General features: G+C 42.4%; 1 long non-coding RNA gene across 1 annotated transcript; it reads left to right on the forward strand.

Moving 5' to 3' along the window:
• The first annotated feature begins 3,134 nt into the window (after positions 1 to 3,134).
• Positions 3,135 to 4,448, forward strand: LOC121375648. The gene is made up of 2 exons (XR_005958335.1): positions 3,135 to 3,166; positions 3,382 to 4,448. It is a non-coding gene; the product is annotated as an uncharacterized LOC121375648 (long non-coding RNA).
• The last annotated feature ends 2,178 nt before the right edge of the window (positions 4,449 to 6,626 follow it).

Raw genomic sequence — 6,626 nt, forward strand, 5'->3', positions numbered from 1 at the left:
CCTCTCTCAAACTTGTGTGGTCCTTGACCAGGTGTCTGACGCCATATAACCATAAATAAAATGTGTTGAGTGTGTCATTAAATAAAACATTTTTTTCTTTTTTCTTTGCACATGCGGCTCTCGCACCTTGTTCACACTGGGCGTATTAAGCTAATGTGCAATAATTAAACATCCTGTGGGTGACGATAAATTGTTTGGGTGTCGTAACAGTTTTCATTAGTTGTTGACGATCACGTAACTTCATATATATCTTCTATAGAACTACAACCTGTTTGTTTCGCACCAGTGTGTAAACATTGTTTTATTTGAGGTATCAGTGCTTTTAATACACGTCTGCATGACAAGAGACAAGGAAAATCAATATGTGAATAACTCACTATAGTGAACCAACACGAACGGTGCATGATCAACTTTAAATAACCAGCACAGGACGAGGCACACGGGCCATGTAGGTGTGTTACCCGATAAACAAGCATTGTGTCACTATGTACAATAGATTGTCATCACAGGACGAGGCACACAGGCCATGTAGGTGTGTTACCCGATAAACAAGAGTGTGTCACTATGAGCAATACATTGTCATCGTCCTTAGTGCAGAGATTTGCATTTTTAACCATTGTTATTGTACTCCAACCCATTGGTAGTAAATGTTTGATGCATAAATGCATAAATAAAAATAGTTTTTTAAAATAAATAGTAAAAAAGCACATTTGTGCTATGAATGGACAGATGGATACTTGGATGAATAAATTGATGGATGGTTGGGTAGGTACACATGTATTTGGATGGTTGGGTAGGTACACATGTATTTGGATGGTTCGGTACGTACACATGTATTTGGATGGTTCGGTACGTACACATGTATTTGGATGGGGTGGGTAGGTACACATGTATTTGGATGGGTGGGTAGGTACACATGTATATGGATGGGTGGGTACGTACACATGTATATGGATGGGTGGGTACGTACACATGTATTTGGATGGGTGGGTAGGTACACATGTAGTTGGATGGTTGGTTAGGTACACATGTAATTGGATGGTTGGATGGATGGGTAGGTACACATGTAATTGGATGGTTGGGTAGGTACACATGTAATTGAATGGTTGGATGGGGTGGGTAGGTACACATGTATTTGGATGGTTGGGTAGGTACACATGTATTTGGATGGTTGGATGGATGGGTAGGTACACATGTATTTGGATGGGTGGGTAGGTACACATGTAATTGAATGGTTGGATGGGGTGGGTAGGTACACATGTATTTGGATGGTTGGGTAGGTACACATGTATTTGGATGGTTGGATGGATGGGTAGGTACACATGTATTTGGATGGGTGGGTAGGTACACATGTATTTGGATGGTTGGATGGATGGGTAGGTACACATGTATTTGGATGGGTGGGTAGGTACACATGTATTTGGATATTTGGATGGGTGGGTACGTACACATGTATTTGGATGGGTGGGTAGGTACACATGTATTTGGATGGTTGGATGGATGGGTAGGTACACATGTAATTGGATGGTTGGGTAGGTACACATGTAATTGGATGGGGTGGGTAGGTACACATGTAATTGGATGGTTGGATGGATGGGTAGGTACACATGTAATTGGATGGTTGGGTAGGTACACATGTAATTGGATGGGGTGGGTAGGTACACATGTATTTGGATGGGTGGGTAGGTACACATGTAATTGGATGGTTGGGTAGGTACACATGTAATTGGATGGTTGGATGAATGGGTAGGTACACATGTAATTGGATGGTTGGATGAATGGGTAGGTACACATGTAATTGGATGGTTGGGTAGGTACACATGTAATTGGATGGTTGGATGGATGGGTAGGTACACATGTGGTTGGATGGTTGGGTGGGTACACATGTAATTGGATGGTTGGGTAGGTACACATGTGGTTGGATGGTTGGGTAGGTACACATGTAATTGGATGGTTGGATGGATGGGTAGGTACACATGTGGTTGGATGGATGGGTAGGTACACATGTAATTGGATGGTTGGATGGATGGGTAGGTACACATGTAATTGGATGGATGGGTAGGTACACATGTAATTGGATGGTTGGATGGGTAGGTACACATGTAATTGGATGGTTGGATGGGTAGGTACACGTGGTTGGATGGTTGGGTAGGTACACATGTAATTGGATGGTTGGATGGATGGGTAGGTACACATGTAATTGAATGGTTGGATGGATGGGTAGGTACACATGTGGTTGGATGGTTGGGTAGGTACACATGTAATTGGATGGTTGGATGGATGGGTAGGTACACATGTAATTGGATGGTTGGATGGATGGGTAGGTACACATGTAATTGGATGGTTGGATGGATGGGTAGGTACACATGTGGTTGGATGGTTGGGTAGGTACACATGTAATTGGATGGTTGGATGGTTGGGTAGGTACACATGTAATTGGATGGTTGGATGGATGGGTAGGTACACATGTAATTGGATGGTTGGGTAGGTACACATGTGGTTGGATGGTTGGGTAGGTACACATGTAATTGGATGGTTGGGTAGGTACACATGTAATTGGATGGTTGGGTAGGTACACATGTAATTGGATGGTTGGATGGATGGGTAGGTACACATGTGGTTGGATGGTTGGGTAGGTACACATGTAATTGGATGGTTGGATGGTTGGGTAGGTACACATGTAATTGGATGGATGGGTAGGTACACATGTAATTGGATGGTTGGATGGGTAGGTACACATGTAATTGAATGGTTGGATGGATGGGTAGGTACACATGTGGTTGGATGGTTGGGTAGGTACACATGTAATTGGATGGTTGGATGGTTGGGTAGGTACACATGTATTTGGATTGGGTAGGTACACATGTAATTGAATGGTTGGATGGTTGGGTAGGTACACATGTGGTTGGATGGTTGGGTAGGTACACATGTAATTGGATGGTTGGATGGTTGGGTAGGTACACATGTAATTGGATGGTTGGATGGATGGGTAGGTACACATGTAGTTGGATGGTTGGGTAGGTACACATGTAGTTGGATGGTTGGGTAGGTACACATGTAATTGGATGGTTGGATGGATGGGTAGGTACACATGTAATTGGATGGTGGGTACGTACACATGTATGGATGGGTAGGTAGGTACACATGTAATTGGATGGTTGGGTAGGTACACATGTGGTGGTGGATGGTTGGGTAGGTACACATGTAATTGGATGGTTGGGTAGGTACACATGTAATTGGATGGGGTGGGTAGGTACACATGTATTTGGATGGGTGGGTAGGTACACATGTAATTGGATGGTTGGATGAATGGGTAGGTACACATGTAATTGGATGGTTGGGTAGGTACACATGTAATTGGATGGTTGGATGGATGGGTAGGTACACATGTGGTTGGATGGTTGGGTGGGTACACATGTAATTGGATGGTTGGGTAGGTACACATGTAATTGGATGGTTGGATGGTTGGGTAGGTACACATGTAATTGGATGGTTGGATGGATGGGTAGGTACACATGTGGTTGGATGGATGGGTAGGTACACATGTAATTGGATGGTTGGATGGATGGGTAGGTACACATGTAATTGGATGGTTGGGTAGGTACACATGTAATTGGATGGTTGGATGGATGGGTAGGTACACATGTAATTGGATGGTTGGATGGATGGGTAGGTACACATGTAATTGGATGGTTGGATGGATGGGTAGGTACACATGTAATTGGATGGTTGGATGGATGGGTAGGTACACATGTGGTTGGATGGTTGGGTAGGTACACATGTAATTGGATGGTTGGATGGATGGGTAGGTACACATGTAATTGGATGGTTGGGTAGGTACACATGTAATTGGATGGTTGGATGGATGGGTAGGTACACATGTGGTTGGATGGTTGGGTAGGTACACATGTAATTGGATGGTTGGATGGATGGGTAGGTACACATGTGGTTGGATGGTTGGGTAGGTACACATGTAATTGGATGGTTGGATGGATGGGTATAATGTCAAAGTGCCTATAGGATTGAGTGGATGGATGGGTAGGTACACATGTGGTTGGATGCCTATAGGATTGAGTGGGTGGATGGGTAGGTACACATGTGGTTGGATGCCTATAGGATTGAGTGGATGGATGGGTAGGTACACATGTGGTTGGATGCCTATAGGATTGAGTGGGTGGATGGGTATACTGTCAAAGTGCCTATAGGATTGAGTGGATTGCTGGGTATAATGTCAGAGTGCCTATAGGATTGAGTGGATGGCTGGGTATAATGTCAAAGTGCCTATAGGATTGAGTGGATGGCTGGGTATAATGTCAAAGTGCCTATAGGATTGAGTGGATGGCTGTGACTGATTTATTGATCAGATAATCTAACACATTTCTATATATGTATGTGTACTCTTGTCAAATATGTTTAAGAATTTCAGAAATAAATATTTTTTATTATTTGCTAATTTTTTATCTTGTTTTTATTATAATGATATTTTTAAACAACATTGGACACATACTAACCATTGATCAAACATGTGCTGGCTTATTCGGAATTTGACTTCAAAACAGGCATTCAAATGTGGAATATAGACCGCTAATTGAGGCTCACCCTGAGCTTTGTAAAATTAGCTATTTGCTAATTTTTATACAAAGTGACTACAACATTTAGTCTTTGGCTAATAAAACTTTCATTAAAGTAACACATTTTAATTATTTTCAAGGAAATGCTCTACACATTTAAACATTGGTACCAGTGTGAGCCCTGGCTAATCACTGACATTAGGGAGATAGTGATTACAGGTGGTAATCTTTAACTTGTGCAGTATAAACAGCTAATCACTCTAGTAGATGAAGTCCTAGACGGAGGAGCTGGCCAAGGCTGGCACCTGTACCCAGGACAGGCATGCGCTACAACAGCTTGCTCTGAATGTGCACATCAAACACACTGACCTGACCTGACCATTAGATGAAATGCTAATGAAGACAGGTGGTGATCTTTAACCTGTGGACTATAAACAGCCAGTCACTCCAGTAGATGAAATGCTAATGAAGACAGGTGGTGATCTTTAACCTGTGGACTATAAGACAGCCAGTCACTTTCAGTAGATGAAATGCTAATGAAGACAGGTGGTGATCTTTAACGTGGACTATAAACAGCCAGTCACTCCAGTAGATGAAATGCTAATGATGACACGTGTGTGATTTTTAAACAACATTGATCTTTAAAACCTGTGGACTATAAACAGCCAATCACTCCAGTAGATGAAATGCTAATGAAGACAGGTGGTGATCTTTAACCTGTGGACTATAAACAGCCATTAGTCACTCCAGTAGATGAAATGCAATGAAGACAGGTGGTGACATTTAAACGTGGACTACCAGTGAGCCCTGGCTAATCACTGACATTAGGGACTCCAGATAGTGATTACAGGTGGTAATCTTTAACTTGTGCAGTATAAACAGCTAATCACTCTAGTAGATGAAGTCCTAGACGGAGGAGCTGGCCAAGGCTGGCACCTGTACCCAGGACAGGCATGCGCTACAACAGCTTGCTCTGAATGTGCACATCAAACACACTGACCTGACCTGACCATTAGATGAAATGCTAATGAAGACAGGTGGTGATCTTTAACCTGTGGACTATAAACAGCCAGTCACTCCAGTAGATGAAATGCTAATGAAGACAGGTGGTGATCTTTAACCTGTGGACTATAAACAGCCAGTCACTCCAGTAGATGAAATGCTAATGAAGACAGGTGGTGATCTTTAACGTGGACTATAAACAGCCAGTCACTCCAGTAGATGAAATGCTAATGATGACACGTGGTGATCTTTAACCTGTGGACTATAAACAGCCAGTCACTCCAGTAGATGAAATGCTAATGAAGACAGGTGGTGATCTTTAACCTGTGGACTATAAACAGCCAGTCACTCCAGTAGATGAAATGCTAATGAAGACAGGTGGTGATCTTTAACGTGGACTATAAACAGCCAGTGACTCCAGTAGATGAAATGCTAATGATGACAGGTGGTGATCTTTAACCTGTGGACTATAAACAGCCAGTGACTCCAGTAGATGAAATGCTAATGAAGACAGGTGGTAATCTTTACCTGTGGACTATAAACAGCCAGTGACTCCAGTAGATGAAATGCTAATGATGACAGGTGGTAATCTTTAACTTGTGGACTATAAACAGCCAGTCACTCCAGTAGATGAAATGCTAATGATGACAGGTGGTAATCTTTAACTTGTGGACTATAAACAGCTAATCACTCTACTAGATGAAGTCCTAGACGGAGGAGCCGGCTAAGGCTGGCACCTGTACCCAGGACAGGCATGTGCTACAACAGCTTGCTCTGAATGTGCACATCAAACACTCTGACCTGACCTGACCAGTAGATGAAATGCTAATCCTGACAGATGGTAATCTTTAACTTGTGGACTATAAACAGCTAGTCGTTCCAGTAGATAAAATGTTAATGAAAAAAAAGTAAAGTTTGTTTTATTTAACGATGCCACTAGAGCACATTGATTTTTTATCTTATCATTGGCTATTGGACGTCAAACATATGGTCATTCTGACACTGTTTTTTAGAGGAAACCCGCTGTCGCCACATAAGCTACTCTTTTACAAC

The sequence above is a fragment of the Gigantopelta aegis genome, chromosome 6 (genome assembly GCF_016097555.1).
Source record: "Gigantopelta aegis isolate Gae_Host chromosome 6, Gae_host_genome, whole genome shotgun sequence".
NCBI classification, from domain to species: Eukaryota; Metazoa; Mollusca; class Gastropoda; order Neomphalida; family Peltospiridae; genus Gigantopelta; species Gigantopelta aegis.